Below are 27054 nucleotides of genomic sequence, written 5' to 3'. Positions count from 1 at the left end.
TATGATTGGGCTCAGTGATTCATCCGCAGACAAATGCAATGCTTGTGTCAGAGTCACCAGATCCTCGGGGTCTGTGCACGTTCCCAACACTTCCACCACAAGACAGCTCCAATACTCTGATTAGATTTATCACAGAGTCTAGGAGAGTCCAAGTGGGGAAAAGGGGATTAGGACGGGAACAGCTGGGAAGGAGACCTGTAGGAAGCAAAAGGTTAAAACACAACATCAAATTTACATCTCATGAAATCAGTACCATGCTACAACTCTAAGCTTCGTCTTTTCCGAAAAACATGAACAACCTTAGAATAGTCCTAAAACTGGCTAGGCTTTAGATGAGCGAATGCCTGAGGAGGAAACAGGAAAAGTTAAATATGACTTTCAGATTTGAGTACTTTCTTTAGCATGAGAATCAGGAAACACTCTGAGCAATTTCTAAACAACCATATGAATCTCCTTTTAAGAATATATATCAGGAACACACAGCATTACATCTAGAACTCTGGTATTGTTGTGTTCATCTCATAAAAAACATTGGGAAGTGAATTGCGCACACTGCAGATTTTTATATGAGTATTAAACACCATAAAGGATTGTGCACCATGAAATCACACAACGTAGATTCAAGGAATAAATCATGCAACGTGTCAACTTGAAATGCTACCAAGAAAATGTCTTAGAATAGTAGCGCACAGTAATTTACATTATTTATACACAAGGAAAGAATTGCGCGTCTTGCTGGTTCAAATGTCACCATACAAATGCCAAGAAATGGTAGCGCACAATGAACAACATGAAAAACACTCAGGGAAAGAATTGCGCGTCTTGTCGATTCAAATGCCACCATGCAAATGCCAAGAAATAGTAGCGCACAATGAATAACATGAAAAAACACTCAAGGAAAGAATTGCGCGTGTTGCCGATTCGAATGCCACCATGTATTTGCCAGAAAATGGTAGTGCACAATGAACAGCATGAATTACACACGAGAAGTGAATTGCGCGTTTCGCCGATTCGAATGCTACCAGGTAAATGTCAAGAAAAGGTAGCGCGCGCGCAATGAACAACAAAGTTAAATGCTCATGAAACGAGTTGCACGTCTTGCCAACTCGTAAAACATCATGTAAATGTCAAGAAATATCAGCGCGCAATGAACAACAATGTAATAACGAAGTCAAATCTTTATGGAATAAATTGCGCGTCCTCCCTATTTGCAAACCACCATACAAATGTCAAAAAATGGCAGCACACAAGTAATCTATTATTCATTTAAGAATTAAAATCAAGAATATGAAAATTCTCAATTACGGTGTTGGGACATGTCCAAACACCGTCTTACCGCCTGGAAACAGTGATCACCAATGAGAGATGAGTGCAGAAGACTGGAAAATCCAAATAGGCCGCCGGGACAGAAGCTCAGGAAGAAGCTGCTGCTCTGCACCAGGACCTCTGAATAGTGAGCACTGGAAGTTGGGCTGACTCTCTTTTATAGAGTCTTGGCCCAGCCTAGAACCACGCCCAGACATGTTGCAGGGAAAATCTCTAGAAGGCCCTGGAAAGGGACCACACCCTAACACACTCTGAATGTCTGCAGCAATACATTGCAAATGTACAGTATTTATAAGCACCTTAAAAATGAATCTTTTGGATGGAATTCTGCAATGGAAAACGTTAAACAATAACATATCATCACAATGCATAAATTACATTATCTTGCGAGTGTTGGGTTTTTGCATTCTAGATGCCCGTAGAGCGCGCACTGTCCTGGTGTTGACAGTTTGCAATGTGAGAGATGTGGCTAGTGATATTGCTTCTAATTGTAAGTCAAGTTTGTTTCCTACTGATATTGATTGGGAGTTCTGTGTCTCCCCATTCTGTACGATACAGCTCTGTATTACAAACACAGAGAGGTGTAGACATGGATGTCAGACATTGGTGGAGGCTATCCATGCCCTTACACAATCATTTTTGTGCGTTTTCAGCAGATGTCACTTCATAAGCTTTGTGAGCTGACTACATTGTTGTTTCTTTGATACCACTTGTGGGGCATAGCTGTGTGATATTGCCCCTACATCCTGGACTCTATTTGGGTTTGTGATATTTAGTAAATGTTCATTGTTCTGGGGTGTAGATGGTGGCAAGGGTCTCCTTGCCGCGACTCTCCTCCTCGTTCCACCGGGTCTCCGTCTCTTGTCTGCTCCATCTTTCCATCTCCTCTTTCACTTGGGACCCCCTCACTGCGTTCCTTCCCCGATTTTATGTTGTCCTTCCCTTCTGTGTCTTCCCGGCGCTTGGTGTTTCGAATTGGCCCGCCTCCTCCTTCCCTGACTCAGCATGCCGAAAAGTCCCCATGGGGTACTTCACAATCGGCCTGGACCTCGGCGTACTATGACACACTGGTTTGATGTGGAGTGTTAACCTAGTTGCATAATGGTTAGTGTGTTGTGTAGACTCCATCCATGCTATTGCAGTTGTTTGAGATCCACATTTATTTATGAGAACGTTTTGGTTTTCCTGATGCATGGTTTTGTATTGGCACATGAGTGTTCCAAATTGGTGGTACTCCCAGAGTGGGTCTACTGAACATGATGGTATTTTTTGTTTTTCAGAGTTGTGATTAAAGTGTTTTAATATCCATGTACTGACTCTATCCCTCTGTCTTTTGGCAGCACCAGACCAGGCAGATGAAGGAGAAAGGGCACAGCCGAGTAGGGAAGCATCTGGCTACGGGACCTTAGATCAAGACACCACTGACAAAGAGGGACCCAGTGGTCCAGAGAGCAAGGGGAGTGGCACAGGGGAGGCAGGATCTGCATTAACATCATCAGATTCATCCTCCAGTGGCCACTCCCTAGTGGTGGTGGAGCCATCAAGGAACCCCACAGCACCATCTTTGTCAGCCACCCCCAGTTCTATCACCGCCCTCCCTGTTGCTCTCCACCCAGTTGGATATGTCCGTTCACACAAGAGGGTGGACGTCTCCTTTGCCTCAGGCACCTCTGCCCAGGCCCCTGTTAACTCTTCTCCCCTCAGTGAGGAGGCTATTGACCTCCTGAAGTTCATTTCTGTGGGCCAGCCTGCCGTCATGAATGCCATCCATGGACTAGCGACACAACTCTAGCAGACAAACACGTTCCTGGAGGGCATTCGTGATGCAATGGCTGACCTATAGAGATCTTTTCAGGCTCTGGCCTCCACACTGACGGCAGCCATTCACCCCTTGTCTTCCGTTTCCCCTCCACCTTCCTCTTCCCAGTGTAGTTCCCCCCTTCCCCGACTTACCCAAAGCAGACAGTCTGACTCTCCTGCATCCATCTCAACAGACAAAGGTAGAGCTCACAAGCAACACAAGACACACCCGCATTCACACAAAACAACACCAACTGCAGACACAGCAACAGTCACAACCTGCCCTATCAACACCTCCACCCCCAGCATCACAGACATGACCTCAAGCACACCCATATGCACAACATCTGCAGTCCATGATCCAGCCACTACACCCATCCCACCCAGAAACATCACCCTAGCAGACCTTAATACATCCACCCCAATAACCATACCCGCAGACACCACAACTACCGACACATCTACATGCAGCACATCCACTATACCTGCAGTCACCATCCCAACACTCACCCATCATGGCATCCCCCAGCACCTCCCCCCCCTCAGCCCAAGACACATAAACTCCCTCACTCTCCCACCCAACAGATACCTACCACACACAAGCATACCTCCTGCAAGCATACACCTAAGACATCCACAACTCCACATCAGACAACCACTCCCTCAACCTCCAAAACCCCACCCCTTTCTGATGACCATCCCAGTGTGTCTAAGAAACTTTTCCTGTGTGATCTTGACCTTACCTCTGTTCCCCCATGTCACACCCAAAAAGGCCACAGTCCTGGCCAAGGTCATCCCTTCCCTTTCCACGACCTCCCCTGCCTACCTTGCAAGTACCCATGCCCATACCCCCACCAAGAAGAAGCTCACCCCTCCCAAGAAGGACCTCCCGCCGAAGCCTAAACCCAAAGCCCCTCCCAAACCCAAACCCCTTCCCCCCCACCCTGTATAATCCCTAAGGTGCCTGAATGCCCTCATGATGCCCCGTCCCGTGGAGGTTACATAGCAGTTAGGAGTCAAGTTTGGGCACATTACAGTGCCATGAATTGGACCATTTATGGACTGGCCTATTTTATGAGGATTATTATTAATAAACCCAACCAGTTGTTGGGTTGTTGGGTACAACTTTGTCCTGCAGTTCCTTTCCTAGGTTTCTGTTGTTCCTGAGTGACATTGGTAGTGTGCCTGTAGCTGTGTGTTTTTGTGTCTGCTTGTTGCTCCATATAAGTAGTAGTAATTTATTTATTCTGTTTGGTAGTTCAAACCATAAGACAAATAAATACATATCATATAACAATCAAAACAAATGAAAAGTCACATATTTACAAAGCTAAAAATACATCCAAAATCATTTCCCATATGAAATTCAGTAGATAAAACCAATAAATAAGATTAAAAGGGATTTACCCCGGCACACAAACACATGAGAGACCATACGCAGTCACAAATAAGCTGGACGGTGCTGCACAAAGCCCTTTTTCTTCAGCAGGGGAGTACAAATTGACGCCTAAAAGTCACAAAACAAAGTAAAATGAATCAAAGGGTGTAAGGACGCCCCATCACAGGGACAGATTTTTATAGAATTTAGTTCAAACTGTCCCAGCGGGAAGCACAAATTGCTTCTGATTACACCTAACCGAAATCGGGAGATGAGTGTCCTCTCCCAAACATTTTCTATCACCAAGAGTTACATCTCTGGACCCGCCACAGTTTTTAACATTTGGAAGTCTCTCACTGATTTTTTCCTTAGTTCCTCTGCCTCCCTCTTGGCTTCTAAAATATTGAGAAAATGCTCCTTTTCCCAGAGTTTATCAGAACGTATTAAACACTCTGGTACATTAAAAATACCTGGGCGGCAAAGGGATATAGCAGCTTCTCTTATGTATGACAGCCAGGGAATATCCAATGCGTGATCACATATCATACAGTCACTTAGGATTTCTCTATTTAAGGAGGTATGCTCATTTGACCAGATGGAGGTCCAGAGCAGAAGAGGAGCAATCTTAATAGCATCCTCTATAAAGCCCAGATCCAATTCTAAATGTCTGCAAAAAGGCAGAGGTGTTTTGTCGCACAACTAGCAGCCATCTACAAAAATGATTTTCCTCTGTCATAGGTGTCCTACTAGCTGAGTAGCCCCAGAGTGATGCCCCAGACGATAGAACTGGGAGACGTTTACGCCTGTACACTTCCAGCAGGGACTTTGGGGGTCATTCCGACCCCGGCGGTCAAGGACCGCCGGAGCCGGGGATGCGGGAGCACCGCCAACAGGCTGGCGGTGCCCCGCAGGGCATTCTGACCGCGGCGGTTTGGCTGCGGTCAGACAAGGAAAACCGGCGGTCTCCCGCCGGTTTTCCGCTGCCATGGGGGATTCCGACCCCCTCACCGCCATCCTGTTCCTGGCGGCTCCGCCCGCCAGGAACAGGATGGCGGTGAGGGGTGTCGTGGGGCCCCCGTAAGAGGGCCCCACTTTGTATTTCAGTGTCTGCTTTGCAGACACTGAAATACGCAACGGGTGCCACTGCACCCGTCGCACATACCCACTCCGCCGGCTCCATTCGGAGCCGGCTTCCTCGTGGGGAGGGGTTTCCCGCTGGGCTGGCGGCGGCCCTCTGGCGGTCGCCCGCCAGCCCAGCGGGAAAGCCAGAATGGCCTCCGCGGTCTTTCGACCGCGGAGCGGCCATTTGGCGGCTCCCTCCAGGCGGGCGGCTCCCGCCGCCCGCCGGGCTCAGAATGAGCCCCTTTATCTTTTTGTTACCCACTCTTGAGGCAAATTTAAAGGTGGCTCCTAGGGTGGCATTATAATGCACACATCTCCTAGAAATACGGGGCTTCAGGTTTCCTTTTCATCAAAGATTACCCCCGAATAGGGAAAATCCTGTACAGGACTTATTAATTGATCATTTATCTTAAGCACACCCACCATACTCATAGGTTTGCCACAAACCATAAAATGTGATTTGCTACTATTAATCTCTAAGTTTAGGTCAGACATAAAATTCCCATATGCTTTAACCACCTCGCAGAGACCATTCATGGTGCTGGCCATAAGAACCGCATCATCCGCATAGATCAAGACCAGGACACTCTTTCTATTTATTGTGGGAACATCCTTATATTTTCCCACTAAGAAATCATACAGCCCATTTGTGTATAAAAGAAAAAAGGTGGGGGCTAAAACACACCCCTGTCTAACACCCCTGCTCAGCCCAAAGAATTCCGTACGTTCCCCCTTCGCCCCACACCTCACAGTTGCATTTGTTCCTAAGTGGAGATAGTGGAGCAGATCCACAATTTGGGGCTTCAGACCCAACAGGGTTAGCTTTTGCCATAGCTTGCAACGATTCACTTTATCAAAACTGGAACTGAGATCCATAAAAGCAAGATAAAGGGTACCCTTCTTTGCCTGCGTATATTTGCCAATCAGCATGAGCAAATTTAAACATTGCTCTTGAGTTCCAAGCCCTTCTCTAAAACCATACTGCACCCTTCTCAATATCTCATTTTCACTCATCCATTCCTCAATACGCCTTAACACAATTTGCCCCAGAGTTTTTGCTGAGAAATCAAGGAGTGAGATTGGGTGGTAGGATTTGTGCCCACTACGTTTTCCCTTTTTATAAACAGGGACAATACACGCTGATTTCCAGGAAGTAGGGATCCCTACACTAACTGCTCCATTTAAAACATTAAGCAATATAGGTGCCCACAGCCGAGGCAGCTTTTATATAAATCCATGGGGATGGCATCAGGGCCCCGTGCCTTATGGCTGGCACTACCCTGTATAGTCTCCATCACCTCATCGAGAGTAAACCTGATAGCCAGATTTGGGATGTTACCATGCATCTCATCCATTTCCTCCCCTTCTATGTCCCCCGAAAACATCCTACAGAAATGGTTCACCCAAACCTCAAGGACAATATTACAGCCCAACCATTCCAACGTTTCTGTCTCAAAGGTACCCCTATTTACAATCTTCCAGAACAGGCCTGGGTCCTTGGTGCGTGAAGCGCTTTCCAAGTCTTCCCAGGCCTCCTCCTTAAGCTGTTGTTTCCTCCCTTCAAAACAGATTTATAATGAGCTTGCGCTCTACTCACAAGAGCCTTATCCCTCAGCTGTGCTTTTAGTGCCTTCTTCAGGGATTTCCTAGCCTCATAGCAGGGCTTACTAAATCTACCCCCCCAATGCTTAGCAATGGGCTTTACGACAGTGGTCATACTATACTTTATAGCTCCATTCACAGTGAGCACCGCTTCCATACCATCCCCCGGTAGGGGGGATTCGACCAGGAGGGTCCCTATTATCAGCTTTAAATTTTGGCTCACAACTCTCTCCACTATTTGAGGGATGTTTGCCTGTCCCCATCCAACTCTCCTTCCCTGATCTTTTCTTCCCAGAGAAGCCGGCCCGCCAACTCCCGGTTTACATATATTAAGTGGGAAGTTAAAAAGGATCATAAGAGGGTTATGGTCACTAAATTGTTGCTCTACCACCTCCCTATACAGGATCAGGTTTTTCATGGCTGGGGACACAAAATTATATAATCAATTATCGACCAAGCCCCTCTTGCAGCAAAAGTTGGTATCTGAAAATCACCTACCCCTTCCAGATTGCATATATTCAACAGACACAAGTTCTGTAGTCCCTTAATAAGAGACCTTCCCCTTGCATCCTGTATTCCCTTAAATACATATGCCCTATGGTCCTGCTCGAAGGGGTTTACCACCGTGTAATGCCACCCTATCTTCGCATTGAAGTCCCCTGATACAGCGGCACAGAATTCCATGCCACACACCTCCAATCTGCTCTTCTATGTCTGCAACACTGAGAAAAGGGCCCCAATTTGGCATCCAGAGTCCCAAACAGCATTGTAGAAATTTACCAGAAGCACATGAAACTTATTTGGGAAGACTACCCAAAAAATAAGGAGACCCCCGTGATTACAGTTTATTTGGTATGCTCTTGCTATCTTAGAAGACTGGATCAGAGTGAGTAAACCCCCTTTTGTGCATCCACCTAGTAGTCGTTCAGGCGGAACTGCAAACCTTTGGAAGCCATCCCACACTTCATGCCCCTCAGACCAGGTTACCTGTAGTAAGATGAAATCAAAATTCTCCATAAACTTTACCCATTGCCCCTCTTGAAGTTTTTGTATCACCCCCTGCCACATTCCAAGAAATTAGACGAGACTGAGAAGTCTTCCCAGCCTGGCCTCTCAAGCCCATACATACATTTGAGGGCCTCAGTGAAGCCACTAAGCCCCTGTCTTCCAACCCTGTCGAAGGCCCCCCTACACAGCGTCAATCGATCTCCTCTAGATCAGAGTGTGTAATAAGTCTATTTACTAAACTAATTTGCTGTGGTTCCACCTGCACATAGGCGGCATTCCTGGCTTGAAAATACCCATGGGCCAAGTATGCTTGTAGAAACAACCCAGGGGGACCATACCAACCTTTTCCTTCACCTGGGGCACCAAACACTGCGTCGCAAGAAACCGTTGGGCCAAACCTGGGTAACTGCAATTCACGATAATACAATCCCCTTTGCCTTCCTTTTTCCAAGGCCCAACCCACCCAATCCTTCTGACAAACAAGATATCCTTAAAATCTTTACACGTAAAATCACAATTCTTGCCCAGCCAGTGGCATGTCTTGTTTTTCAGTTGATCTGTAGATTCACTTACTCCCGGCATCAAAGATGGAACATTTGTAAGCACCACCACATAGGGGGCACAGTCCGGAGGGAGCTCCAAGCGGACAGTTGAAGGGCCATTTCCCAAAGGTGAATTTTGTCCCCACCTTTGTTCTTGATACGACGCTGCTTTCTCCCTAAATCCGCTCCCGCTTTTTTCTCCAACTCCAGACCTGTCCATACCCCTTACAACTGAAGGCAGATTTATAAGAGCTGACTCTGTGCACTCTATGGGGGTCATTCTGACCCTGGCGGTCATGGACCGCCAGGGCCAACGACCGCGGGAGCACCGCCAACAGGCTGGTGGTGCTCCCATGGGCATTCTGACCGCGGCGTTACAGCCGCGGTCAGAAACGGGAAACCGCTGCCCAAGGGAATCCTCCATGGCGGCGCTGCAGGCAGCGCCGCCATGGGGATTCCGACCCCCTTACCGCCAGCCTGGCTCTGGCGGTTTTGACCGCCAGAACATGGCTGGCGGTAACGGGTGTCGTGGGGCCCCCTAACAGGGCCCCACCAAGATTGTCAGTGTCTGCCAAGCAGACACTGAAAATCGCGACGGGTGCAACTGCACCCGTCGCACCCCTTCCACTCCGCCGGCTCCATTCGGAGCCGGCATCCTCATGGAAGGGGGTTTCCCGCTGGGCTGGCGGGCGGCCTTCTGGCGGTCGCCCGCCAGCCCAGCGGGAAACTCAGAATGACCGCGGTACGGTCTTTCGACCGCGGTACGGTCTTCTGGCGGTTCCCGCCAGGCGGGCGGCTTCTGTCGCCCGCGGAGGTCAGAATGACCCCCTATGTGTCTGTCCAAGATCCCTAAATTGGCGCAGTATAGTGGCTGCTGATCATCTCTTTCCAGGACTCTCGAATTTTTCCCCGATAGGGACACCCCCCCATGTACTGAACTTTGGGAACCGGCATTCAGAGGGCCATAAATTGCTGGAACTGTAGCAGACCCCCCCTACTCAACAGGGAAAATTCCACTTCCAGGGCCTGCAATTTTTCCATTACCAGGACCAGGCTTGCCTCAATCATCTCCTTAAATTTTGCCAAAAGATTATCAGCACTGAGTGCTAGGGACTGGCTACCATCAGTGCCTTCCCAAGTACCATTGCCACTCTGACTTTCAGACAAAGTCAGTTTTTTTTTTTTTCCCTGACTTCTTCAGAGGTTTTTTCAGTTTAACGGGGGAGCTAATGCACCTGGGAGGGGAAGCCAGCAGGACCCTCTTGCTCTTTCTTGGTAGATCCTCCAAACCCTTCACCCCTGCTACCCGCAGGGGGGATTTGGAGAGATCCCCTTGCCTTGTCAGTGGCTGCCCATCTTCTTTAAAATAAGGTTCCAGGGCCTCAACATTTGGTGAAAATCGCTGCCAATCACTCATTTCCATCGAAAGGCGTCGCTCTGCCAAGTCTATTTCCTTTGCAACTACCCCAACCGCTCGAGCAAGAAGGGAGTCTAGCGTTGAGTTTGTTGACCCCTTCCCTCCTGCACATTGGTCCCCGTTCTGCTGGGCCCTGTTCCTGCCCATCCTATTGGGTGGCTAAACGCCTCTTAGATGTATCTCATACACTGATTAGGTTTTAGGAGGGAGTGGTCACCCCTCGGCATAGAAATTATAGAGGATATGATATGGTAGTTTTTAAACACTCATTCTGTTTTGCCAGGCTTCAGAGGGGTGGCCCAGCCCAGCCTCTTCCAGCCACTGACGGGCCAAGGACCGGCCCGCCCTTGGCCTGGGTGCAGCCCACGTACTTAAAAGCACTGCCACGCGGTGCTCCGCCCTCTCCTGAGGGCCTGCTGGGCCTGTTGCCTGCTGGAACAGCAAGTCCCCTCCACTCCCGGCTGCGAGCACGTCCCGCACTACGGGGCTCTCCCGGTCCTAAAAAGCAAGGCCTTGTGGTGCTCCGCCCTCTCCTGAGGGCCTGCTGGGCCTGTTGCCTGCTGGGACAGCGCGTCCCCTCCACTCTCGGCTTTGAGTGTGTCCCCTTGTTGCTCCATGGGGTGTTGTATGCAGTTTGTGAGTTTGTGCGCAGTGCTGTTGTCTCCCAAGAGAGGATATGTGTTGTGTGATAGATATATGTGTCTATATGCTGTGTTGGTGTAATGACATTGTGCATCGATTGTTATTGTACGTATTCAGGTTTGTGTTATGCAGTGTGGGCATGTATGGTGTTGAACTAGTGCCCCTGATATGGCTGTTGTGTACATGTGATGTTTGTCTCCTTGAGTTTTGTCAATGCAGACATAGAGTGTGATGAGTGGTGCTATGTAGCATCGTAATGGAGTATGCATGTGCCCATTTATGTGTGTGTCCCTTGCAGGTGAATGGTGTAGGGCAGTGGTTCCCAACCTGTGGTCCGGGGACCCCTGGGGGTCCGCAAAGCCTTCTCAGGGGGTCCTCGAGAGCCTAGAAAATAAAAAAATATTAACAAATATTGACAAATTAGGTCCCCAGCTTCCAGTAATGACTCAGGCAGGGGTCCCCGGTATCCCATGATGATTCAGTGGGGGTCCCTGGGTTCCAATAATGTTAAAGTGGGGGTCCACAGAAATCAAAAGGTTGGGAACCACTGGTGTAGGGGTATGTTAGGGGTATGTTTCATGGAGTGAATGGTGTATACTTAGTGGTAACAGCACAGTCGTAGTTCCGACCTCGTTGTTCAGGCATGGGTTGTTCGAGCACTCGTTGTTCCGACATATAACTGAAATTTTTGACACGCCATCCGCAACACAGCTGATAAACGACACACCGCAAGCCTTGTCAGTGAAATGGACACTCCGCCTACATCACGGCTGGAAGATTGACGCATCGCAGCTGGGGAAACGACGCACAACACCCGCTTTCAGGTGCTGAAAATGACACAAACCCCACGCAGCACCGTTTCCTGACACCATGCGACCGGATTTCGAACACAACATCTCTGGGCGTGAAAAATAGATGCAAAGCCGGCCCGGACCTGAGGTGCCCATATGAAAATCGACGCATCGTTCTCTTGCGAAGGAGAAAAACAACACATCGCTGACCTGACCGGAGAAGAAACAACGCATGGCCTCACTTGAAGTAAGGAGTCGACACATCACTGACTTTTCTGACGCACGCTCGCCCGTAGGTACTTTTGTGTAACAACATAGTTCTCACTGTTTTATATGGATTAAGACTCTTATTCTTTTTTAAATTAATGACGTGTATGTTGATTTTTTGTTGTTTTGGTCTTGTTTGATTTAGATAAATATTCCCTATTTTTCTAAACTGCGTGGTGTCCATTTTGTAGTGTTTTCACTTTATTACTGTGTGTCTTGGTACAAATACTTTACACATTGCTTCTGGGGTTAAGCCTTTCTGCTCGTGCCAAGCTACCAAGGAGGTGAGCGGGGGTTAACCAGGTGTGTTTCTCCTTTACCCTGACAAGACTGAGGGTCCCTGCTTGGACAGAGGGCAAACTGACTGCCAACCAGTGACCCCATTTCTAACACAGACCTTAATCCTCAAGCTGTCAGATATGGGGGCAGGGAAATGCCCACGCAATTGGCCATTCAACAGGAAGTTGCTCCTAAATCTAAATGATGTAGCCCACATGAAAAAATTGATTGTCCATTTTATGGAAATCAATAGACATAGTGCATCAAGGGCAGTATGGTATTCATTCAAGGCAGAGATAAGAGTTGAGATGATTAGTTTTGTATCATTCCACTTGTAGCTAGTAGGGAGGTACAACATATGGGGATGATATGTGTAGAATGGCCAATAGATACATAAAAAAATTATGATTGAAACCTGGCCGAAAAATTTCTGACTCATAGGACAGAGGCATATGAATGTGGTGAGTCAGCGGGTAGACTACTGGCACTCTGTATTCGTCAGCAAGAGGCAGATAGGGAAATTGATTCTGTTGTTGGTAGTGATGGGACTGTAGCCACTACCCTGTAATCTGTAATCAAAGTATTTGAGGATTACTATAGGGGGTTATATTCAGAAGAAGGCTTTCCCCTACTCAGATCAAGTAGAGGATTTTCTTGAACAGGTTAATAATGATGTCTTAGACCCAGGGAAGGGAGAAGCATTAGATGCAGATACAACTCTGGAGGAAGTAGCCAATGCCATAAAGACATTGGCCTCAGGTAAGTGGCAAGCCCAAATAAGCTACCTTTAGATTTTTATAAAACATTTTTTCCAGAACTAGATAAGTATTTATTGGAATTGTTTTTGGTAGTCCAGCGTGAGGACTCCACCAACCTCATGGGAGGGTAGCAATACTGTAGTTTTCAAGAAAAAGGGAAAGCCTTCAAATAACCTGGGGGTCATAAGGGCCTGATTAATTGAGATGCAAAACTATATTCAAAGACCTTAGCCACTCATATGAGGAAGATCGTGACCAAAGTAGTGTCACCATGGCAACATGGATTTCTCCCTGGGTAAGGGACTACAGACCATGTAAAATGGGCCATTAAATTATGCGACATAGCTGTGACTTCAGGTGATCCTTTGGCCATGATCCTCCTCAATGATGAAAAGGCATTTTATAGAGTGTTTCGTGGGTATTCCTGGGGTGGACTCAGACGTAAAGGTTTAGGTTTGACCTGGTGAATATTATCAAAGCATTATATCATCATTTGTTCAACTGCAAATTGTGGACCAGGAATCTGACAGGATTCAGATTTTATGGGGTACATGGCAGGGCTGCCCCTGCTCTCCCATTATTTTTGCTCTCTGCATTGACCGTTTGCGGCTGATTAAGTTAAGCTTAAGTGGTTTTGACACAAACGTATTAGCATGTGTAGATGATGTGGGGGTGTTAATTCCTGACCCCAAGACTGCCTTGGTAGAAATAGAGATTGGTAGAAGAGTTTGGTTTACTTTTGGGGTATCACTTAAATAAGGGGAAAACCCAGATATTTTGACCCAGTAACATTAGCCTGATAGACAATCAGAGGGTGGATAACGTCATGTATCTGGGGATAAAAATCTCGGTGGATGTTGGCTCCATTTAAAAATTGAATCTCAATTCAATCTTTGGGAAGGGTGGCAAGACTTGAGGAGGAACAACGGATTAGATATTACTTTAGTTGGCAGCTGTAATGTACTGAAAATTATCTTTCTCTCAAAAGTGCTCTATCTTTTTATAACCATATCTTTGGAGTAGGAATCATGGTGGTTTAAAAACTGGATGCCATGTGCTCTAATTTTATCTAGCAATAACCTAGGGCACGGCAGGCTTTAACAGATATGTTTCTTCCGAGAGCACAAGGTGGGTGGACAATACCCAATCTTAAATTCTACTATTGGACTGCATTGTTGTAACATGGGGGATCTATTTTCAGCCAAGGGATACACTCAGGCAGCTGGTTCTTTGTCTTCGGATCTCCCAGGTAGTTACGAACTAGTTCTGGGCAGTAAAGTTAGGGGCTGCTTTCTAAGATATATTGAAGCTATCTATTATAAAAAAGTTAAATTCAAAATCATGGGAGCAGCATTTATTAATTGGAGCTGGGTAAAGAAAAAAAATCGGAATGGGTAAATACAATCGATATACCCCACTTTGGCATTCCCACATTATTCCTTCAGTATTTCACAATGGGATTTGTAAGTTGTGGGAACAACTAGGGATCATTCAGTTGGGGGATTTATGTAGTCAGGAGCAGCAGGATTTTGGATTAACCGGTAAATCATTGAAAACAGTTTAAAGATGGGAGACACTCTAACCAAACTGGGGAATGATCACTTCTCAGTTAAAAGAGTCCCCCTTTAGCCTGGCAGTGTGGACTGCCATAGTATGAGTTTGGCAGTCGTACAAATACAAGACCGCCAACCTTCCGCCGGCACCGCCAGTCATAACTGTCCGCCAGGAAACGCAAACCTGCCGGCAGAGACCATGTTTCTACCGGGCCCATTAAGATGTTGCACACCGCCAATGTGACTATGGCGGTCCAACCACCAGGTCCTAGTAGGTGGAAATGGGCAGTAACAAGGGAGACACTCACGTCCAGGAAGCAGTATATGTCCAGAGCCGCTAAAGAACCACAACTAGACTTTATCCCGCTGTTCCTGTTTATTCAAACATAACAAACTAAACATAGATGAGGATGACAACAACCTTAAGTACACACACACCTACCTGTAATAATTACCTTTACATACACCACGCAGCACCGCAAACATATTATATGGGGGGGAACGCCATCCGCAGCACCTACACTCCACATACAACACACACTCACAAACACACATCTACACAGACACCTTTACACTCACGAGACGCACACTTCAGACAACACACACACACTGCACAGCAACACAATACTTCTACACACAACCATACAGCTCAGGCAAGGGGTCACTGAAGGCCACACAACAGTCACACACACAGCTACAACAACACATCTACTGTACATATACAAATACAATGCACTTACTCACACACAACACAGGCCAGGGACTGATCACACATGCACCACACATAGCCATCAATGTGGCATGGAACACATAAAACACCACCATGAATCTACCATGCAATGAACGCACACAATCGAAGCACGATGCCATGCACAAAACACAGACATAAACCGAAACAAAATAAGACAAGGAACACTATCAGTAACATACCAGAACAATTGGGATGGGAGCATCAGGACCATACATGGAAGGAGACTGCACTGCGACACATACCACGTACAATAGGGCCCTCAACCACAGTTGACCCGAAAATAGCCCTACATACATCGCAGGGACAAACCATACAGAAACAAATTAGCATGCACACCAACAGTATGGGGAAAGGCAAGTGAACAGCATGCATGGTTCCAGCATGCGTCCCACCTGGCCCCCCACCCCTAAAAATTACCGCGATCCCCACAACCACCCTAACCCCACCACCCCCAAAATTACCGCAACCCCAACCCCCCCAAAACTGAAAGCACCCCAAACCCCCAACCCACCCCTAAAACCTAAACCCTCCCCCCTCCCCCACCCCTAAACCTTAATCACCAAGCACCCCACCCCACCCCCAAAAACTAAAAATACCCAACTCCCCACCCCCGCCCTAAAACCTAAAGCACCCCAACCCCCACCCCACCCCTAAAACCTAAACCCTGACCCCACCACCCCCACCTTAATCACCCCAAAACCCCACCCCATCCCGCCCCTAAAACTAAAAATACCCCGAGTCCCCACCCCGCCCCTAAAATTAAAAATACCCCGACCCCCCTGCTCTTAAAACAGCCCCAGTCCCATCCCAATTTACCTCCTCCTTGATCGCGTTGTCCTCCTCAGCCGACTCCCTTCTTCTGTGCCTTAACCACGCATTTATGTGGTTCAGCACATGCGTGGTTAAGGCCCTGAACAAGGAAGTTGTGGAAAATGAAAGCGTTGTTCCGCTTTTGTTTTCCACTACTTCGTTGTTCAGGACTCGTTGTTCGGGATGTTTCCCAAAAATGTCCCCGTACGGCGGTCTGTGCGTGGATGTCTGATCTTTTCCACCAGCTTCACCTTTCAAGGGGCCAGAGGCAGGTTAGGGCACCACTTGGCAGGGCAGGAGTGTCAACAGAGAGTCCAGGTGCCAGCAGAGAGAAGTCCTTGATGTCCCTGAGATTTCAACAGGAGGCAAGCTCAGTTCAAGCCCTTGGAGACTCTTCACCAGTGGGAAGTCACACTAAAGTCTGTCTTTGTCCTCTCTCAGGCAGAAGCAGCTGCTGCAGGCCAACCCAGCAAAGCACAGTCACAGGCAAAGGGGCAGTACTCCTCTTCCAGCTGTCCAGCCCTTCTCCTTGGCAGAGGTTCCTCTTGGTTCCAGAAGCAATCTGATTTTCAGAGGTTTTGTATCCAATCCTCATGCCCCTTTCTGCCTTTGAAGTTGGCAATCTTCAAAGGGAAGTCTCTCTTGTTTACAAGATCCTTCCTTGCCCAGGCCAAGATCCAGACTCACACCAGGGGGTTGGAGACTGCATTGTGTAAGGGCTGGTGCCGCCCATTCAGGCGTAACTGACCACTCCTCCCTTCCCCTCCATCCCAGATGGCTCATCAGGATATGTAGGCTACACCCCAGGTCCCTTTATGTGTCACTGTCTAAATGAGATCAACAAGCAGCCCAACTGTCAGTCTGACCCAGACAGGCAATCCACAAACAGGCAGAGTCACAGAATAGTTTAAGCAAGAAAATGCCTACTTCCTAAAAGTGGCATTTTCAAACTAACAATCTAATAACCACCTTTACCACATTTTTAAATTGTGAGTACAGAGATAGGCCTTGCAACAGTGAAAACTGAATTTAACTGTATTTCACTGTTAGGAAATGTAACACACATCAGTACACATTGCACCTTTAACATACACTCCTCCCTACCCATGGGGCTACATAGGGCCTACCTTAGGGGTGCCTTACATGTAGAAAAAGGGAAGATGTAGGCCTGGCAAGCAGGTGCACTTTCCAGGTCGAATTGGCAGTTTACAACTACACACACAGACACTGCAGTGGCAGGTCTGAGCCTTGTTTGCAGGGCTATTCATGTGGGTGGCACAACCAGTGCTGCAGGCCCACTAGTAGCATTTGATTTACAGGCCCTAGGCACCTCTAGTGCACTTTACTAGGGACTTTGCAGTAAATCAAATATGCCAATCATGGAAAGCCAATTACACATGTAATTTGCACAGGGAACATTTACACTTTAGCACTGGTCAGCAGTGGTAAAGTGTCCAGAGCTAACAAAACAGCAGAAACACAGAAACAACCTGGCAAGCAGAGGCAAAAAGTTATGGGAGACCACGCCAAGGATGCCAAGTCTAACAGTCTGAGAAGATCTTTAGAAGTCTTTTTATGGTTGATTTCCCCACTAGCCCTGAGGATACCAGAAAGTAGCCCAAACTGACATATTTTTGCTGTGAGTTCTAATGTATGCCTTCTTACCAATCCCTTTAATGTCCAGAGTGATCAGGAAGGTGGTTCTGGAGAGGGCTTGATTTCTTCTTATTGATCCATTTTGGTCTCACAGACTGTGGTTTCCTCTTCAATGCAGGCTGCTGGTGCAAGATCCCTGAGTTTTTCCAATCAATCCATCCCCCAAGAGAATAACTTTTCTACCAGAATCCTCCCTCTTGAGGCTGAGACTGGCATTTTGAATCTTGAGAGGGCACGATTAACTGAGCTAGGTTGTTCCTGAGAAGGTAGCCCTTTCAACTTAGCAGTTCAGAGGCCTTCAACCCTCAAAAAGGATTCCAGACACTGTAAATATTTGGAGAACTGGTGTTTGGTTAGGGGGTTAACAGTTCCTTCTTGCCCCCCCTCGTATACTGGATTTTTAAGAGTTGAAGTTTTGCTTCACCTTGCAGTTTCCACTTTACGTAGTCAGTGAGTAGCCAGTCGAGCCTTTGGTGAAGCAAAGGTTTTGTCTGTTGAACAGCTAGTTATCAGATTACTTAATTACTTAAAGGTTTTGGCAATAGGAGATCTTTTATTTATTCTCCTGTTCTGGAATGTAATCTTCCTTTGGTTCTCAATGCCCTACAAGACCCTCCTTTTGAACCACAAGGTTCTGTCCCATTGAATACCTTACTCTTAAAGGTTTTTTTTCTGAGTGGGATTGGTGCTTGTTTGGCAGAGGATCCTTATCTAAAGTTCTGCCCAGACAAAATGGTTTTAAGAACAGGCCCATCTTTTCTTCTGAAGGCGGCCTCCTCTTTTCCTTTAGATTAAGAACTAATTTTGCCAGTTTTCTTCTCTACTCCCTCTAGAGAGAAAGTGCAATTTTTGTTTATAACCTTTGGAATGCCTAACAAAGATTTGAGTCCAAACTCTTCTACCCTCAGCAGATGATTTAAGCATTTTGTATTGCTTATGATTTGAATCATTACTCTGTTCAGAATCTGATTAAAAGATGATCTACAAGAGCAATTTCATGTTCCTGGCCAACATGCAGGGAGGGGAGTCTTTTAATGGCATAGGTAATGCAGCCACTTGGGCTTCCCCCATAAACTTTGGTTTCTTAATACTGACTGCAAATGGTTGATACAAAGTCCAAGGCCTTTGGTTCAAGTGTTCTGGCTGCAGTTTTGGATTGATTGTTAATAAATAACATCATTGGGTGATGCAGATTCAGGCTCAGATTTATTAAAGACAGGGAGAAGCAGGCTACTAAGTGAGATTTACTATGCCATGCAGAGCCACATTGCGTGGCTCTAACTGGCATAGTAAGTCTGGAGTAATTTAAGGCAGAGAAAATCACTGCCTTGCTTTACTCTGCCCTGAGAAGAGTGGAGCATGGGTGTCCTCATGCATCCACCCATGTATTGTGGCTTATTCCCAGATCTACCAATACTAGCAAACCTGGGAATTCGTCAAGATTGTACGCCTTCCCAGGGGAGGCCTAAGAGGGAGAAATATGTGTATTTCTCCTTGTTTTTCACGTAATTATGCTGCATCCTGCAGTATACATTGAAAGAGGAAAAAGCTTCAGAGGACCGTTTTTGTGCAGGAAGCTGTCCCTTTCTGCACAAAAACAATCCTGCCTGCAAAGCAGGCACTGTTGCAACTTAGCGTAAGGGTGCCTGCATTGGCGCTAGTCTGCCTTCAGTGCACCAGCGCAGGAATGCGCCATATCTTAGTAGAGCACCAGTAGTAGAAACAAGTTGTCTTGCTGAGTTGCGCTGCATCAAATGTTTGTAAATCTTCCCCTCTATGTCTAAGTAATTTTCTTGGGTTGTACACGTAAGGATGGATATCTTAGGTACTTTCTCATGAGTAAGGACTGGGGTGAGGAGGACAAATGAGGAGGTAATCTTCAGATTACTTACCTGTAATCTTCATTACTCTGAGTTGTAGTCGTCCTCATCATGATCCTACCTTCCTTCCCTCCCTATTTTTTCTCTCTCTTATGTGGTCTAGACCTACGCTTTGCTTGGTATCATAGGTTCTGTGTGCCGAGTCCATCCTTTGTATCCATGAATAGAAGGGACATGGTTCAGCCCGGGGGGAAAAGAAAGAGAAGAAGAAACATTGTTTTTTCTTTGGATGGTCTTCAGTGGAGCCAGGAGTCTCATTAGTAAGGACTGTGACAAGGAAGACTATGACTCGGAGTAATGAAAATTACCGGAAAGTAATCATAACATTTGATAGAATAAAGAAACTGAATTGTGACAGTAAGCTCAGTATGAGAAATAATACAACTTCCACACCTCCTCTTACACCCCCTCCCCTATGCTTTGTGCCACTCTTGAAGCTTTTGCTGCCTCTCACAAGAATACTTCACCATTCTGTCTCCTGCCTTCTGTGGTCTTCTCTCTAAAGTTATCTATTTGTTTCCAGGTAAACATTGTTGCCACTTTGGGACGACCAGAGGTCAATTGTAATCAGGGCCAGCTTTAGGGCGATGTGAGCGGTGCGACCGTACCAGGTGCTGACCTCAGGAGGGCGCTGTCTTTAGCAATAACTTAGAAGCTTGCGGTTTAAAAGCACCTCCTGAAAAGTTTCTTGTGCGTCCAGCCTTCAGGAAGCAATTAAAATATCAAGATACCTGTAGTGATTAATGTTCCTGCTAGGGATAGAGAAGGGAGTTTTGTCTAGCGGCAGCTTTGACGTGCCATAAAATAGCGCAGAGGGTTAACATGCCTGCCACAAAGAACAGATCTGTATTTTTTGTGGATAGCTGAGTGGATTAGTAAAGCCAACCTTTAGAAGGGCTTTTAAAACAAACAAATGTATGTGAAAGGGGGGCTATGGAGAGATGAGGGGGAAGTGAGGGAATCCGAGGAGGTGGTCATGGGGTGGGAGTGCCAAAAAAGCCCTGATTGTAATCACGGTTGCCCTACTTAAAGCTTTGTGTTATCTTAGACAGATACCTTGGTACATTCGTTTACATACAATGGTGATGCTGAAATGGACACAAACACATTTTGTACTGGTATTTTCCACCACAGCTCATATTTATACTTTTTGACGCAAACCAGCGCCGGCGTTGGTTTGCGTAATTTTTTTTACCGCTGGCTAACCCCATTCCTACGCACCAGGCGGGCGCCTTCTTTAAGGATTGATGTTAGCCGGCGCTGAGGGCTGGTCAGAGTAAAAAAAATGACTTCTGTCCCCTGGGCATGGTCATTGGGCACAGTGGCATGTAGGGGGACCCAAATTAGGCCCCCCTATGCCACTTTAAAAAAATAAAAAAATGATACTTACCCCACCTTACCTGTACCTACCTGGGATGGGTCCCCCCATCCATGGGTGTCCTCCAGTGGTGGGCGAGGGTGGCAGGGGGTGTCCCTGGGGGCAGGGAAGGGCACCTCTGGACTGCTTCCAGGGACTGAGACCTTGGAAGTGAGCCCACAGGTCCCTTAACGCCTGCCCGCACCCCTCCTGTGCGTCAAAATGACGCGGGAGTATAAATAAGGCGCACAGACCTTAAAGTCATTTTTGGGACGGGAATGCCTACCTTGCATGTCTTTAAGGCAGGGCGGTTTCTATTAGAACTATTCGGGTGCAAATATCCATCAGAGACCCGACGCAAAAAATACTTGTTTCTCTACACGCCTTGTAATTACAGCGGAATTGATGCGCCCTGTTTATCGTCCTACACATACACTCCACATCTGTCTAAACTGGACGTGTTTAAAAGAGCCTGAACAATAGTATCAGGCTCTGTGAAAAATAACTGCACCATTTTAATCAGCAGGAAAGCGCCTAAAGGGGACGAAGTTAACAGTATAGCACTATACTCCCTCACACATCCGCACATGTCTCTCTGATTTTGGGCTCTTCCCATTTAACGGTTCCCTCTCCATAGTTCGCAAAGTTGCTGCCTGACTTCTTGCCATCTCACATCCATGCAGGAAGCAAACCAGTAGAAGTAGTGACTGCCTACTCACAGTTGTTTTTTGAGATCTCTTCCTGCCCTCTGCCCAGATATCATAAGATTCGCCTCTGACTTTTCTTGCCTCAGAATCTCATATCTGCTCCACAGTCCTCATCTTCCCTCCCCACAGACTTTCGTGAGTCCTGCCTCAAGTATCCTGTCCCACAGGCAAGGTGCTTTTTTGCGGCCCCTCCTTTTAGTTTTTGGGCCTCTCCTGCAAACTGCGTTTAGCTGTCTCTTGTCACAGACCTATTGTGTACTATACCAAAACTTACAAAGGGCTTGGGTAGGCCCGTCACTCGCTACTGGTTCAATTTCTTGTCAATCTAATGTGCCTGCATCTTATTCAGTGGCTTTCTTTCCTCTTCTTGGGATTCTCCCGCCCCTGGAGCACAGCTTCTTTACCATCCTTTTAAATCGATTTCTTGTATCCCCCCAATGCTTACATTGAGGGACATTCTTTTTTCATTTTCTTTCAGTACTCCGAGGGGCTGCTTGTTTGTTCTTACCCTCTTCCCCCGTCTCGTTTGCTGATTCACCACTCAAATCCCTGCCCCCTGTATTATTCTGCCCTTTGCTGTAAATACCATAAAATACGATAGATAAGCTGATCTCTTAATCAATGTCCTAGTATAGCAATTCTATGCAAAGTTTACATGCTACCAAACAATGCTCTCACTACTGAACTTGTAGAATGGACATTAGTGGCTTGCGGGGCTGCAGGTCTTCAGGTTCTCAAATAGGTGACTTGTTCCCCTGCCACCCTTGCCACACATGCATCCCACATTCCATTCAATGTTTACAAAAAGACTCTCTGTGGTGTGCTATAATATGAACATTGCTTTCTTTCTTCCTGAGGCTGATGTGCTGTTTATGAGGTTGTTGAGCAGGCACGACATGATGCCAGCTCAACTTCCACAGATAATTAACAGGGGCGGCTCATCTGCTAGGGCGGAGGAACGTCGCCCCCTCCACATACAGCAGCAACTCCAAAACTTTTATAGTAAAAACATAATAAACTCTGTTTATTATGTTTTTACTTATGAAAGTGGGCAAAGCCACAGGCGTGATGTAGGGGGTGCATCACGTCTCAGGCCGGCCAAACGAACATGCGCAATACACTCTCTCCAGCTCAGCAACACAGTTACCGGGCTGGAGATAGCAAGCACAGGCTCCCAGCCAATCCGAACGCTGCTTTGAGCAGTGTCAGGATTGGCCGTAACGACGGAGGAGAGCAGAGCGGATGGAGTGGCACGGAAAAAGGTAAGTTTTCTTTTTATTATTATTATTATTATTTTATTTTTATTGGTCTCCCCCCCACCCTCCATGCCAGTTGGATGATTGAGTTTGGGTGCCTGTGAAATGACTGTTTTAGCTCACAGGGACTCTTGCCAAGATAGGAGTGAAACTTGCCCTTGGTTGTTACCATGAAAATAATAATATGGATAGTAGTTAGAAAAAGACAGAAGTGCAGTATGACAATTATAACAAATTGTTATTGCACAATCAGTCAATCAAATAATGGTTCTTGTAGAGCGCGGCTAACCACCCATTAGACATACTTTGAACCCTTGTCTGTGTGATGTATCTAAAGCTACAACAACTCTGCTTCATTTGTCTTAACTTCTGAATCCACATTTATGACCTGTTTTATCACAAGAGGAATGAGCGTCACGCCAGACAGGCTTGATGACTAAAATAATCTGTGGGTTTTCATAGAAAAGCTGACATTTTGACAATAGATTTGGCAAGGTGCAGGTATCCAGTGGCTTGGAGAGTGTTGAACCTGGGTTGGATGCTTCAGGATTGATGATTGACACATCTCCCTCACGTTCTAAAATTGTGATTCAGGGGTAGAGGATCCGATGGGGAGCGGGACCAGAGACCATAGACAATGGGTGATGGGCAACTCACCAGGAGTAAATGAATGGGATGGAATGTGTGGCGGTGTAGAGAGGTTAGGTTGGTGGTTAGGCAACAGAAAAGTGATAAATAGAGTTGAGACAAAGACTGACAGGGATGAGCACAGAAGTGAATATTTTTGATTGCATGAGAAAAGTTGAAACTGGACACAAAGAATTAAGAGTGCCACAATGCAATGATTGTAACTGTGTAAGTGGATGTGGAGTGGCTGTAAAGTGAGTGCACAACACTCCTGGTCCACACTTGATACACTCGCCGGAGGGTAACAACAGAGAACTCTGTGTGGATCTAAGTGGCTTGATACTCTTTGGCGCTCAGTGGGCCAAGATACATGCAGAACATGGTCTTTGTTCATTTCACCACAGAATCCATGATTCAACAGATTTATGCTACTCATAGGAAATGCCCTGCATCGTGGCTTCCTTTTTTCAACTCACAAGATTTTAAAATAAACCCAATGCCAGCACTCTTGTATGGAGTAAATTCTATCCCATCAATTCTTCTTCAGTTCACTTACAGCTGTCTGTTATGAGCCAGAAAGACCTGTCTGACATACCTCACACATGTACATCAGCACAGATATGCGTGGGCAGGAGTGGGACATACTTCTCCTGTGAGTTCTTCATAGCTGCAGCATATGTGCCTATCAGCCACATTAACAGCACGTTAGCTCATCCCACATAGATGCCCAGGGAAACAGCTTTGACACTGTTAGACGAATCCTCACCTCTGCTGATCAAGAGATCCCAGGGGAAGCTGCAACCTCAGTCTCTGGCTTCCCACACTAATCACTTCTATCTTCTGACACGGTGGGAATCATATCCCTTCTCTGCAGTATCTGTCATGTCCGCAGCACCTTCAGAGATCTCTCTGAGGTATATTGACTTAAACTATCATAACTTCTCAGCAACATTGTCTCTCATTCCCTCCCTCTTGCAGACACAGCAGCACTAACTTCTGAGCAGAGCTGCATCAGATGTGCACCATCTCAGATGAAGGTGACCCCAAGGACGTAGAAGATTGTGTATTGTATCTCAAAGAAGCATGGAAGAAGAGCTGACAATGCCAAAGGATAAAGGTGTGCGCTTGTGATCATGCGCATAGGCTGATAGCCCAAAGGGCCCAGGTTGTATACGTTCACTACCCAACTGCTGCTGAACAACCACTGGCCAAACGCGTTTCAAGACACACCCACGATACAACATTAGTAATACATAATTTAACTGCATGCCCTTCCTATCACCAGCATCTGTGGGGATTAACAGAAAAACATTACCACTTCCAGCCTAAACTTCCAACTACTATAAACAACAAGTCACAAAAGGACAAAACTCCATGCTCAGATACACACATAGGTGAGCACTGTGCACAAAAACTAATGATTAAAGGTGGGTGGTCTCTTTTCTTTCATTTATTGGCATGTGGCGGCAAATATGAAATTTTGCAGTATCCCCATATCGCTTATACAGGCCCGCTCCCCTACAGGGGAAGCTGCTTTCACAGCAGCTGTCAGGGCCAGGCCTCTGGCAATGCCACTGAAAGGAAGTTCTCTGGCAGAAGAATGTGCTGTGCTTGCAGGGGCACTGCCAGGGGGCGGTCTCTGGCAATGCTACTGAAAGAAACTTCCCTGCCACAAGAATGTGCTGTGTTTTCAGGGGCACTGCCGGGGCGGAGCCTCTGGCAATGCTGCTGAAAGGAAGTTCCCTGGCAGAAGGATGTGCTATGTTTTCGGGCCACTGTCAGGGCCTGGCCTCTGGCGATGCTACTGAAAGGAAGTTCCCTGACAGAAGGATGTGCTGTGTTTTCAGGGGCACTGCCAGGGCGCGGCCTCTAGAAATACTGCTGAAAGGAAGTTCTCTGGTCGAAGGATGTGTTGTGTTTCCAGGGTCACGTTCAGGGCAGGACCTCTGGCAATGCTGCTGAAAGGAAGATCCTTGGCGGAAGGATTTGTTGTGTTTTCACGGCCACTGTCAGGGTGCGGCCTCTGGCAATGCTGCTGAAACAAAGTTCCGTGGCGAGAGGATGTGCTATGTTTTTGCGGCCACTATCAGGGCCTGTCCTCTGGCAATGCTACTGAAGGGAAGTTCCCTGGCGGAAGGATGTGCTGTGTTTTCACGTCCACTGCCAGGGCGTGGCCTCTGGCAGTGCTGCTGAACAGAAGTTCCATGCCACAAGGAGGTGCTGTGTTTTCAGGAGCACTGCCAGGCCGCAGCCTCTGAAAATGCTGCTGAAAGGAAGTTCCTTGGTGGAAGGACGTGCTATGTTTTCGCGGCCACTGTCAGGGCCTGGCCTCTGGCAATGCTGCTGAAAGGAAGTTCCCTGGCGGAAGGATGTGCTGTGTTTTCACTGCCATTGTCAGGGCCCCTCCTCTGGGCAATGCTGCTGAATGGAAATTCCCTGGCAGAAGGATGTGCTGTGTTTTCAGGGGCTCTGCCAGTGCGTGGCTTCTGGCAATACTGGTGAAAGGATGTTGCCCAGAACAAGGTTGTGCTGTCTTTTCAGAGACACTTCCAGGGCGCGGCCTCTGGCAGTGTTGCTGTAAGGAAGTTACCTGGCACAAGATTGTGCTGTCTTTTGAGGGACGCTGTCAGGGCACGGCCTCTGGCAATGCTGCTGAAAGGAAGTTACCTGGCACAAGGTTGTGCTGTCTTATGAGGGACACTGTCAGGGCGCGGCCTCTGACAATGCTGCTGAAAGTAAGTTCCCTGGCAGAAGGATGTGCTTTGTTTTCAATGGCACTGCCAAGGCGCGGTATCTGGCAATGCTACTGAAAGGAATTTCCCTGGGACAAGGATGTGCTGTGTTTACAGGGACTCTGCCAGGGTGCGGCCTCTGGCAATGCTACTGGAAGGACTTTACCTGGGACACGGATCTGCTGTGTTTTCAGGGGCACTGCCAGGGCCTGGCCTCAGGCAATGCTACTTAAAGGAATTTACCTGGCACTAGGATGGTCTGTGTTTTCAGGGGCACTGTTGGGGGTGTGATAGAGCGAACCGTAGTAACAATTTACCTGTGCTCGGACGCTCTTTAGGCCGATGAATCTTTTGACTAAGTGGGAACTCTCTGTACTCTTAATCGATCAGTCGCATCAGATCAATAATCAATAACGTACATAAGCAATACCTTGATCAACATAACACTTAATGATTAATCCAGAATACATTTCGGCGAACCCTGACCTTTCAGTCAGGAATAACCACACCAGTTTATTGCAAAGTTAGTGAATTTATTTCCCTATATTAACAAAGCTAGCACGATATAGATGTGTCTCAACACCAAATGATAAACATAAATGAACATTAATAGCTGTCCATAACGTCGAAACAAGTGTAATCTATGTAGCATTTGAATCACAAGGCATTCGATAATGGCAATGCAAAGCACTAATACGATAATCTGTAATGGGCTAATTGCGTACATTTAGTCAGCATAACAAGATCTCAAATTGCATCGTGCGACATATGGAATCCTCATCTAACCTCAAAT

General features: G+C 46.9%; 1 long non-coding RNA gene across 1 annotated transcript in view; it reads left to right on the top strand.

Moving 5' to 3' along the window:
* LOC138258495 (uncharacterized) overlaps positions 1 to 27054 on the top strand; it is a 115932-nt gene that overhangs the window by 3737 nt on the left and 85141 nt on the right. The window lies entirely within an intron of this gene.

Source organism: Pleurodeles waltl, chromosome 2_1 (assembly GCF_031143425.1).
Source record: "Pleurodeles waltl isolate 20211129_DDA chromosome 2_1, aPleWal1.hap1.20221129, whole genome shotgun sequence".
NCBI classification, from domain to species: Eukaryota; Metazoa; Chordata; class Amphibia; order Caudata; family Salamandridae; genus Pleurodeles; species Pleurodeles waltl.
The sequence above is the reverse complement of the archived record's forward strand: the minus strand, read 5'-3'. Positions and strand labels throughout refer to the sequence as shown.